The sequence below is a fragment of the Erythrolamprus reginae genome, chromosome 1, assembly GCF_031021105.1.
Source record: "Erythrolamprus reginae isolate rEryReg1 chromosome 1, rEryReg1.hap1, whole genome shotgun sequence".
NCBI lineage: Eukaryota > Metazoa > Chordata > Lepidosauria > Squamata > Dipsadidae > Erythrolamprus > Erythrolamprus reginae.
The window spans coordinates 115232554-115245332 of record NC_091950.1 but is presented as its reverse complement, the minus strand read 5'-3'; positions in this window follow the sequence as shown (position 1 = coordinate 115245332).

Below are 12779 nucleotides of genomic sequence, written 5' to 3'. Positions count from 1 at the left end.
ATTCCTAAATAATGAAAAATATTTCCTAGCAGTCACTGTGTCCATTCTTTCTACATACACTTGTTTTAAGGAATTTTCTTCCACTTGAGAACTCTCCACTAAAAATACATTTAGATTGTCTTGCAGCATTCTAAACAAGGGATGACATTACTTTACAGATTAGCACTAACTATCTTTAGACTTTCTTAAGGCCTGCAAGATCTCCCAATAAAGAAGAAATGTGTTCTCTTTTCACTTGTTCATGTAGTCTACCCCTGCTTCTCTGTATGATTTAAAGTTTTCATTTCCAGGATTTTGTCTGCAGAGTTTCCACAAATATAAAGTGACCAGATTTTAGCATTGGTAAAGAGGGACACCATTGAGCAGGTGGGGGGGGGGGCATGGGGGGAGGGGTTGGCAAAAAAATTGCAAAAATTTCTTTCTTTCTTTTTTTCCTCTCTCTCTCTTCCTCCCTCCGTTTCTCTCTATTTCTCTCTTTCTTTCACCCTCCCACCTTCCCTCCTTCTCTCTCTTTCTTCCTCTATCTTTCTCTGTTTCTCCCTCCTTCCATCCCCTTCTCTTTCTCTCTTTCTCTCTCCCTTTCTATTTATCTTTCTCTCTCTCTCCCTTCCTTCCTTCCTTTCTTTCTTTTTCTTTCTCTCTTCCTTCTTCTTTTCTCTCTCTCTTCTTCCCTCCTTTTCTCTATTTCTCTCCCTTTCCCCACTCTCTTTCTTTCTCTCTTTCTCTCCCTCTCTCTTTTTTCTCTTTCTTTCTCCCTCTCTATTTCTATTTCTCTCTCCCTCTCTCTCTGTCCTTTCCTCCCTCTCACTCTTTCTTCCTCCCTCTTCTTTCCTCTTCTTCCATCCCTCCTCTTTCTCCATAAGAGAGACGCAAAGGCAGCCTGGTCTGGCCTCCCCCCACTTCCCCCCCTTCGGGCCAGGTCCTTCAGTGGGTGGCTCCTTCCTCTCGGGCGCCCGCAGCTCCCCCCCACCTGCTCCTTTGGCCAAACAGGGGCTTTGAGGACAGGGGGCAAATGGGGAGGGGTGGTGAGGGGAGGATCCCGCCTCAGGATGCCCCCAAGCACACTCAGGCAGGCTCCGTCAGCTCCAAGGTGAGGGAAAGGAATGCTGCGCTTCCCCCTCGGCGGATCCTGAGGCGCCTGGACGGACTTTGTGCAGCCTGGAGAGTGTTCTGTCTGGGTGCCCCCAGACTTCAACACCAACTGGAAAAGGCAGCCAGACACGCTGGTAAAAGCAAAAGCACTTTATAGTTTGAAAAATAAACACAGAGAAAAACCTGTTCTTCCCAACAGGCAGGCTATGAGACTTCACAGCAGAGTCCTGATGGCCAGACAATACAGCAGACTTCTTGCTGGCACACCCACCACTGTAGAAAATAAGACCCACACCTTTTCCCCCCAAGGTTTCAGTATTCAAAGTCACAAACCAGAATTCCAAGACGCCAAAGATCACAGCCAGGTCCCAGGACTCCCAAAGATAATACTCCACAAGCCAGGAAGGGTGGGTCTGCCTTTTCAGCCTTTCCAGAGAGCACCACACCCAAACCCAGCTGTTGCCTCTTTAGTGCTGAAAGTACCTGGCTAATTGTCCCCTTCGTTGTGTTGCTCTTCTCTGCCGGAGATCGATTATTGCTTGTGCATTTTCATCTAAGGAATCCAGGCTGCTTACTGGGGAGAGCTCCCTCTCGGGGGACTCTGGCTGTCCTCCCTCTCCCTCAGCCTGAGATTCCTCCTCCCCGTCTGCCTGAACCTCCTGTTCCTGTTCCTCATCCTCCCCCTCTGAGCAGGAAGCCGGCAGAGGATCAGCTGTTCCCTGAGGGGCCTCAGACGGAATCACAACAGAGAGAAGTGCCCCAGACGTCACCCTTGGGCTAGCCGCTGCCTCCAGAAGCAGCAAGGCAACCAGAGCTTTGTCCAGCACCATTGTCTCCCCTCAGCAAGTGCGCGCCTCACCCGCCCCTGCCTCGGTGAATCTTTACCTCGGTGGGTCCTCTCGCTCTTTTTTTCTCACAGAGACCTCCAGCCAAGCTAGCTTAGGGGTGGGGAGGGCAAGGCAGCAGTGGAGAGCCCAGAATCCCCTCCCTCCAACCTCTTCCCAAGGGGGCTGGTTGGGTGAAAAAAAGTGGGACATTTTTCAAATGGAGCGGGACACGGGATCGAAAAGCGTGTCTGTCCTGCTGAAAGTGGGACGTCTAGTCACTTTACACAAATAGATGAAACAATCTTCTACACATTGTTACCCTCTAATGGAGATGTTGTGGTTCAGTCTGGGACCCCTCCGGGAATGGCTGACCTTCTGTCGGTTTCCAGCTCAGAGGGAGAGGCTGAGGAACAGGAGGTGCAGACTGACGAGGAATCCCAGGCTGAAGAAGAAGGACAGCCAGAGTCCCACCAGGGGGAGCTCTCCCCAGCAAGCAGCCTGGATTCCTTAGGGGAAAATGCTCAAGACATCATAGATATGCGACAAAGGAGAGCTAATCAGAGACGGACTCAATTGGCTAAGTATTTCCAGCATTAGAGGTCACAGCTGGGTTTGGGTGTGGTGCTCTTGGGAAAGGATAAAAGGCGGACCCACCCTTCCTGGCTTGTGGAGTTTTATCTTGGAGATTCGTGAGACCTGTCTGTGAACTTTGGTGGCTTACAATCCTGGTTTGTGCCTTGGACTATTGAAACCTTGGGGGGGTGTGCCAGCAAGAAGCTTGTGGTATTGACTGGACATCAGGACCCTGCTGTAACGTATTATAGCCTGTCTGTTGTGAAGACAGGTTTTCCTTTATGCTTATTTTTTCCAGCTATAAAATACTTTTGGCTTTTACCAGAGTGTCTGGCTGTTTTTTCAGTTGGTGTTGAGGTTTGGGAAAACCCAGACAGAACAGGAGAGGGCAAAATGTTAGCATTAAGTTCCATATTTCTCTTCACATATAGAATGCATATTCATTAAGATTGTTGGAGGAGCAAGGACAAGATATTTTGGTGGGTTGGATATAATATATTGTTTCTGATAATTCTTTGCATTTTTATTTTGCTAGTATGTGGTTAGAGGAGCACCAAAGCTGAAAGTCAAGCATTTATAACAGGAGTCAGCAAATAGCTCCAAGTTTATTTATTGAACAAAGAGAGACTTTGGATCTAAAAGCATAGTCCAAGCTCAATCCTTTAGCCAAGATATCAATAAGGAACAAAGGAGAACAGCAAGCCAAGTTCAGTTCCATCAATTCCTTTAGCAGTACCTAAAATTATTCCAGGAGTCAGGAGTGGAGAACCAGCAGTTAAGTGAATAGGAATTAGGAAACAGACATCATTTCTGAGACTGACTAAACAGAACATCCAGAACAGAATCCATGTTCCAGCGGCAATATAAGATTGTTAACAGAAAACAGCCTCATGTATACAGCCTTACATTTTTGCCACTGCTTACTACAGAAGAGCTCTGGTTCTCAAATGTATTCAGCCTTGATAGCCTTGGACTTTTTCATTCTGTTTGGTGTTTGGCCTCTATATCGAATTCAGGCCTAGCGTAGTCAATCTTGTAAATCATACGACTCTCCAAAGTCCACTTCTGCTTCCAATAAAAGTTTAATTTCTGAAGGTTCCATTGCCTAACAACTGAATATTTCCTCTGATAGGTACCCTAGGTAGGGACCTCTTGACTTGCAAGACAAGAATAAGCATAGTTTATTAGTTTGCATCTGTTCTGTCTGGGTTTTCCCAGACCTCCACACCCACTGAAAAAACAGCCAGACACTCTGGTAAAATCCAAAAGTAGTTTATAGCAGGAAAAAAATAAGCACCAAGGAAAACCTGTCTTCACAGCAGACAGGTTACAGATACGTACAACAGGGTCCTGATGTCCAGTCAATTTCACAAGCTGCTTGCTGGCACCCCCCCCCAAGGTTTCAATAGTCCAAGGCACAAACCAGGATTGTAGCCACCAAAGTTCACAGACAGGTCTCACGAATCTCCAAGATAAAACTCCACAAGCCAGGAAGGGTGGGGCCACCTTTTATCCTTTCCCAAGAGCACCACACCCAAACCCAGCTGCAACCACTAATGCTGGAAATACCTAGCCAATTGCGTTCTTCTCTCGTTAGCTCTCCTCTGTCGCATATCTATGAAGTCACTAGCATCTTCCCCCAGGGAATCCAGGCTGCTTGCTGGGGAGAGCTCCCCCTGGTGGAACTCTGGCTGTCCTTCATCTTCAGCCTGGGATTCAGCTTCTTCGTCAGTCTGCCCCTCCTGGTCCTCAGCCTCTGAGCTGGACACCGACAGCAAATCAGCCATTCCAGGAGGGGTCCCAGGCTGAACCACAACAGCATCAAATCATAAATCATGTTTTGCCTCACAATATAGAGAATTGCTTTCTTTGGTCTTTATTCACATAATATCAACCACAATACTTGTATTGTATTCTTTCTGGTTCCTGAGAAGAGTTTGTTTGAAGTACAAAATCTGGGTGTTGAATGAAGGTGGATTGAATACCAAAGTGAGCTACTAGTATTAAATAAAAATGGAGGTGATTTAGTTACACAAAGAGAATGAATGGGGATCAAATAACAATGGCTTTAAGAGAAAGGAAAAATCACAGAAAGCCATGTTGGAAAGAGCTGACAATAATCCTCAAAATGAAAGAGGTAAGAACTTGAAAGATCAAAAGGCAATAATGCAGAGTCTATGGGTTGTGAAAGCTGGGACAATTTGCAAGAACAAAAAGTACAAAAAAACTGTAGACAATGATATTGCAATATGAACTATGGAAGCAGAGTCCTAAGAGATGCAAAATTAAGGTCTTTTTTGTTCAACAAAATGTTTTAAATGAAGTGGTTACTGAAACATGACGAAGTATATGTTTTTTATTTAATATTATTGACTATTGACTTTTACGTTGATGGATTTTCTCAAAAGAAATTTGGAGAAGCATCTCCAAATAGTCAATTTCAGTTATGTTTTTGACCCTTTTGCACTGCTGGGAGAACTAGAACATTCAACAGGAGTAAATAATAATAAGATCACCCAAATGGATTTATCTGAAACATTCCAACATTATGGTATAGTTTAGAGTACATTTGCCTTTGTCTTTTCTCTTGTTGTTAATTGAATCCCTCACAGTCATTAAGTGCAACATCACATGACTGGAAGTTATTACTTCCTACCAGCTTCCCCATTTACTTGACAGATGTCAACTGTGTTGTAACGAATGACAAGCATGTTACTGCAGGATGCTGTGGCCATTATGCACACATTGTGAAATGCCCGCATTGCAATCACATGATTGTGGGATGCCCACAGCTTTGAAGACTGGTTGTTAATTTCATTTTTCAATGCTAATGTAGTGTCTCTCTCTCTCTCTCTCTCTCTCTCTCTCTCTCTCTCTCTCTCTCTCTCTCTCTGTGTATATATGTGTGTGTGTGTGTGTGTTAAATGTTTTTAGCTGGAATTTTAAAATTAAGGGAGACTAGGATGGTCCCATTTCGGCCTATATGACGGTCTTGGTATATTCGGGTTTCTTCCCGTGTAGGATTTGGAAATTTCTGGCGACGTTTCGACGAGGTCCCACTCGTCATCTTCAGGCTGGTGTTTCTGTCCTTGTTCTCAGGCGAACACAGCGAGACCTGAGCTGCCTTCCTTCTATAAATACTGGTGGCTGGGTGTGGTTTGATGGCTCAGCAATTGCCTGCTGTGTAGAAACTGAGCCATCAAACCACACCCAGACACCAGTATTTATAGAAGGAAGGCAGCTCAGGTCTCACAGTGTTCGCCTGAGAACAAGGACAGAAACACCAGCCTGAAGATGACGAGTGGGACCTCGTCGAAATGTCGCCAGAAATTTCCAAATCCTACACGGGAAGAAACCCGAATATACCAAGACCGTCATACCTGTACCCATGAAAATCTACGAAAACAAATATATCTATCTATCTATCTCCATCCATCCTACATGGGAAGAAACCCGAATATACCAAGACTGTCATATATATATATATATATATATTTGTTTTCGTAGATTTTCATGGGTATATGTATGTAGATTGTTCTGAGTTCGGGTTTTGCCCTGTGTAATGCAAAATATTACACAGGGCAAAACCCGAACTCAGAACAATCTACATATATATATATATATATATATATATATATATATATATATATATATATATGTATATATGTATGTATGTCTATCTCTATCTATCTATCTGTCTATCTATATCTGTCTATCTCTATCTATCTATCTATCTCTATCTGTCTATCTATCTATCTTCATCTGTCTATCTCTATCTATCTATTCATCCATCCATCCATCTCTATCTATCTATCTATCTATCTATCTATCTATCTATCTATCTATCTATCTATCAATCTCTATCTTAAAAGCAGGGGTTATAGATAGCACAATAGCTGGAGATGGGTAGATGAAAGATTTATCAGTGATTGAATCACAATTCAGACAGTTGCCTGTCTGCCAAAGATATCCTTCAACTCATCCTTCAGCAAATGTCTGACTAGAGGTATATGTTGCTCTTCTGATAATTAATATTGTTGTAATATTGATAGGAGGTTCAAAGCCAAAGCAATCATACAATAAGCTATCTGTAAAATGTGATAAGTAATCATTTCTAAGTCTACATATATCATAGGTATAAAGAGAAAAAATGACTCACACAATGAAACCTCCTTGTTGTTTCTTCTCTAGTGACACTACACACCTATTGCATGCCTACGGAGAGGGGCGGCATACAAATCAATCAATCAAACAAACAAGCAAACAAACAAACAAACAAACAAACAAATAAATGTATTCCTACAGAAAAAAGATGATCCTTGACTTTGGTTTCCTGGAAATTCTAGTGATTTATCAGACGTTTCCTCTGGAGATATTCAACCTCGTTCTTTTCTAGCTTCACTTTTTTCTGCAGATTCCTCCTCAAGTTCTGTCTTTTGTTTCAAAAAATACTCATTTTTTAAATCTCCAGTTGAGGGGAAGGACTGGAATAAACTGACCTGGTCTGAGACCAAAAATCACATTTCACTCATAGACATGAACTCTGTGTCTGGCCTATCTGGTATGTGTGTTGGCTGACTGTGAAGCGATGACACCTTGTCTGCATTTTGTTTTTACTTTGCTGCTTAGTTTACCTTTATTTACTCTGCTGGTATCAGTTATTATTATGATTGACATATATACACATAACCAAGGTGGCTATGTTTGCACAAAACTGTCACCAGTCCCATTTAATCTGTGAATGTTCCTGGATGCTCTTTCACCTCAGCAGCATGGGGTGACATCCATTGTTTATTTTCAATCAATGGTATCATGCCAATCAATCTGATAATTATGTTTGTTCAGATTTAGCAAGAGAGAAAAGCCTATCAACAAACTATGATTTATTCCAAATCAAAATAATCATGTCTCTGGAAATGCTTCTGCAAATGGAATCACAGAGAGTCTGTTTCTAATCACGTGAAGGAGGAATCACTGGTTACATTCATGGGACAATTGGGGTTGATAAGGGGCTGCATTGTGCTCCTGGCTTAATCAGCCACTGGTCACTGATTGACTAAACTATGGAACATTCACAATTTTAATTCTTCGGACTAAGTTTTGAAGAACAGGAAAAATAAAAAACCTGGACAACTAGCACGAAGAACTAATATAGAATAAACTTGACATAGAACAATTGGAAGAATAACGCAGATTCAATAGGATGAAAAAGACTTGAGTCTGACAAGACTGAAGGATCTGTGTGAATTAGTCAAAAAATAAACCTTGAAGCACCAATGTAGGTGTTCTGCCGGCGTGTTTCAACCGCCTGTAATTACAGGGTAATTAGTCCAGGAAAACACACACCACACGATAAAAGGAAAACCCAAAGTTTTTATAAACAGAAAAACAGAAACAGCTCCCTTTTTAAATGTCAAAGGGATTTTCTGGTACACACAAGGCACAGGTTAAATGCAATCCAATTGCTCACCCAATAACTGGGAAATTGAGTCCAATTCTAAAATCCAGAGAGTCCACACACAATCTTGAACAGCACAAAAACCACGATCTTGACGAAACAATGAATCAGATAAACTGCCATGAGGCTAAAACACCAGGTTGCACTTTTATCTGTAGCACTAATGGCAGCAGCCCCACCCAACCACAGGTGGCCTCATTTTCTCTTGTAATAATCCTTCAGTTGTTGTCTCCTATGCATCACTCTACGCATGTGTGGATGTGTCATTAATTCTTGTTCAGAATCCAAGGATGGTACAGATGATTGATCTCCTCCTGGGCTGTCTGCCAAACTCCCCTCTTCCCTGTCACTCACGCTTCCTTGGTCAGAGGAGGCTTCGTCAGCAGATTCCATCAGGAGCAAAACAGGCCTGCGGCATGTGGATGTTTCCCCCACATCCACCCCCACATTCCTTGGGGCAGGAGCTGGGCCAGAGCTAACCACAACAGTAGATAGATGAAACAAATAAACCTCAGGAAAAAAAGACAAATGAGAGTCAAGTGGGAGTGGGTGATGGTAGGGAAGCATCATTGGACAGAACTGTGCATTGATATAGTTTCCTTTAGTATGCAGAAAAGCAGCCACTGGACAAAATTAAAATTGCTTGTGTACCTGAATTTACTGCTATTGTAAATCCACATAACCAATTATTTCCATCCATTTTGCCACAGGGCAAGTTCTATATATATTTGGAGAAATCTGGTACAGTTAAATCTACACTGAGCTTTACTCATGAAGACTCCGTTAGCTGACGCAAACCTGTAAATGTTATTTATTAATGGCCTCCATTAAAAGCAGAAAAAGCCTCAGCTAAATTGTTCAAATGGCTGCCCTGTTTTAAAGCTGAAATAAATTTAATTCCGGTTGCTGCACATAAAATGAAATAGGTCAATACCTTCCGTTCAGAAAGGCCCCCCCCCCCAGGGCTCTCCCTTCATAGCAATTTGCAACGTTTGAATATATAAAATTCCACACGTTTCCATTTGGGATTTTAATTATTTTGAAGTAAAGGGGGGAAATAAACTGAATGTGCTTACGTGTTGCTAGGCTTCAGCAAAACGCTTTTGACTTGGGACTGAAATGGGACACTTGCACAGAGTCTGAACATGTAAAATGACATTTCTTTTCTCTGCAAGGCTGAGTGACCCACTTATTTCTGTCCCACACTCCTGCTGAGAGATTTAATATTGAATGGAGAGAGAAATATACTCAGGCTCCATTCAAATATTTCCCTTCCCTCCTCTCTCTCTTAGAAGATGCTGTCCTTTTTGAAGGTTGCAAAATTATACGAGTCTACAGAGAGGGGCGGCATACAAATCTAAATAATAATGATAATAATAATAATAATAATAATAATAATGATAATGATAATAATAATAATAAATAAGAATAATAAGAATAAAATTAATAATAAGAATAAGAATAAAATTAATAAGAATAATAAGAATAAAATTAATAATAAGAATAAGAATAAAATTAATAAGACTAATAAGACTAATAAGAATAATAAATAAATAAATATAAATAATAAATTGAGCTGCAATGACTCTGGCATAAGCCAGTGAAAGTGGTCCCAGTGGTACTTGGCACGCTGGGCGCAGTACCAAAGGATCTCAGCGGACATTTGAAAACCATCGGAATTGACAAAATCTCTGTCAATTGCAAAAAGCGGCTTTACTGGGATCGGCAAACATAATTCGCCGCTATATCACGCAGTCCTAGGTGCTTGGGAAGCGCCCGACTGGTGATGAAATACGAAATCTAGCATAGTGATCTCGTTTGCTGTGTTGTACTGACATAATAATAATAATAATAATAATAATAATAATAATAATAATAATAATATACAACCTGAGGTTTTGCTTGAAACACCAGAATGCCCTACTTCTCCCAACATAAGGATGTTTTAAAAAATAATAATAAACAAAACTTGCAGATTAGAAAAGTTTACTTAATGGCTGCCTGTGTTCTACCACAGCATAACATCTGGCTTCTTGCAGTCTTAAATGGCTATAATGATTATTGGTTGCTTTGCAAAATATAATCTTGCTCAGAGAAAGATTAGGAAGGCTATATCCTTTTTCTTTTGGATGTCTCTTTCAACATATCCAGCTTGGCACAGCTCTATTGCCATTAATCATGGATGTGTTTTCAGTACATGGTTTCTACGGTTACCGAATGTTTACCCATCTCTAGGCAGGCGGTGCTAGCTGATCTTCATGGCAGGAAGAATTTGTCTGAAATTAATGGGGATGTGATGCAGTCCTCTACCTACTGTCCAATGCTGGCCAAATAAACACAGTCACGGAAAGTATTTTTCAGAAGCAAGGAAAAATCTAAGTATTTTTCAGCATATATATAAAGAGGCCACACACACTCTTTATGCCGCATGTGAAAACTGTTAGCAGAATTCAAAGTGTTTTTCTTTTAAAATGGTGAGGCTACAGCATGCAAAACTCCTCTACTCACAACAGAATATCTTATGCAACCAGACTTGAAATCCTAGGCTTAGAAAACTTAGAACGATGTCAACTTCGGCATCACCTAAGCATAGCTCATAAAATTATCTGCTACAATATCCTATCTGTCAATGACTACTTCAACTTCAACCACAACAATACACGAGCACAGAACAGATACAAATTCAAACTTGACTGTAGAAAATACGACTTTAGCAACTGAGTGGTTAATGCCTGGAACTCACTATCTGACTCTGTGGTTTCGTCACTAAACCCCCAAAACTTTACTCTTAGACTGTCCACTGTTGATCTCACCAGATTCCTAAGAGGTCAGTAAGGGGTGTGCATAAGCGCATCAGCGTGCCTACCGTCCCTGTCCAATTGTTCCCTCTTATCGGTATTCATCTTATGTATATAAACAATAAATCTATGTACAGTGGTCCCCCGATTATCGCGAGGGTTCCGTTCCAGGACCCCTCGCGACAATCGATTCTTCGCGAAGTAGCGGTGCGGAAGTAAAAACACCATCTGCGCATGCGCAGATGGTGTTTTTACTTCCGCCGCAGCAGCGAGGAGCCGAAGATTGGGGTTTCCCCGCCGCCCACGCAGATCTTCGGCTCCTCGCTGCTGCCGCGCCCGCCGCTTGTCCGCCCGCCGCTTGTCCGCCCGCCACTTGTCCGCCGCCTGCCTGCCCGCGCACCCGCCGCTTGCCCGCCCTTCGCCCGCCCACGCCGTTCGCTCGCGACGCTTCCCAGCTGAGTCCTGAAGCCAAACGGCAAAGGCGAACTTCCGCGTTTGGCTTCAGGACTCAGCTGGGAAGCGGCGCTGGGGTCTTACCGGCCGCCCACGCAAAGGGGAAACCCCGGCTCCTCGCTGATGCCCGCCGCTCGCCCTCCCACCAGCAAGAGGGGGAAGACCCAGGGAAGCCGCCCAGCAGCTGATCTGCCCGGCGGGGAACGCAAACTCCACCATCTATGCATGCGTGGCCATAGAAAAAAAGGGCGCGCATGCGCAGATGGTGTTTTTACTTCCGGGTGGAAAAATCGCAACATAGCGTTTAGCGAAGATCGGGATCGCGAAACTCGGGGGATCACTGTATATTACAAATATGTACTTGACAAAATAAAATAAATATGTATTGCAACCACATCACCCTGTTTAAAGGAACATAATACAGTATTCACTGCAGTAAAAAGTCATTGTTAGGGAATGGAAAAGGACATTATTACCAAGTGTTTTGCAAGGGTTTCTGGAAATAAAATATCAAAACTGTGATTTCAATCCAGATTTATTAGCTCACATACCATATCTAAATAGAATGTATCATTAATGAAGGTACATTAACTTTAGAAATAATGATGCTCAGTATGGCAGACACTGTACTGAAAACATTTCTTTGTCCAATATAGAAGATATCTGACTTCATATTCAACATATAACAGAGGTCAACAAGAATGTTGAGATTATGACTGACTGATAAAAAAAATATTGCAACATTATGACACTAACTTTGCTTCTTGCAAAGTCATAAGTGACATCACAATAGTACAACATGGCAAATTTAACAAGATGCATGTCTCATTAGTGTTATTGTGACAGGAATACACATCCAGTTTCTTCATTCAATTCATCTAAGAATAAAGACTGAAGTAAGATTTTAAAACTGACCTGTAAAAGAATGAATACCCATTTTCAGAGTTACATATCTCTGGTGTGATCTAGTCTGTGATCATCTAGATTTTGGCAGTCCAGATATATTAGTCCTAATTTAAAAACATGAAGCTTAAAAGTGTGGGAAATAGCTCTGCAACAGTTATAAAGAGTGCTTGTCTTTTTACTTCTATATAAGCCCTTGCTCTCTGATAATATAAAGTGCCATTTTCTTTGGTTTTATGATTTCTAACCTAATCTTGTGATCTATTTCACAGCCTTCTCATTATTTTCATTTATGGTCTGTTTGATAGAAGATTACTGGCCTGATAGGAACAGAAGCAAGACGGAATTCTGAACAGGAATCCTTTATTTCTAACTTCAGCACCACAGGCTGCTGACCTGGCGATAGTCTCAAAGATTGGAAGTGCCGCACGGGAATAGAAAAGGCTCACTAAGCTTGCCCTCCCCAGGCATTGCTGGCCTGCTGGCCATCAGCAGAAGTGCTTTCTGGGAGGCTCTGGCTGCCAGGGAGAGGGAAGCTGGCCTGGCACTCTCAGATTTCCCGGAGGCCAAAGGAAACTGCTTATCTTGCACAAACATATTGACTCCATTTCCATCTTTCCTTCTGAGTCTGCAATGGTGGCAGGGTCTTCATAGTCATGGCAGGAAACTTCCCAG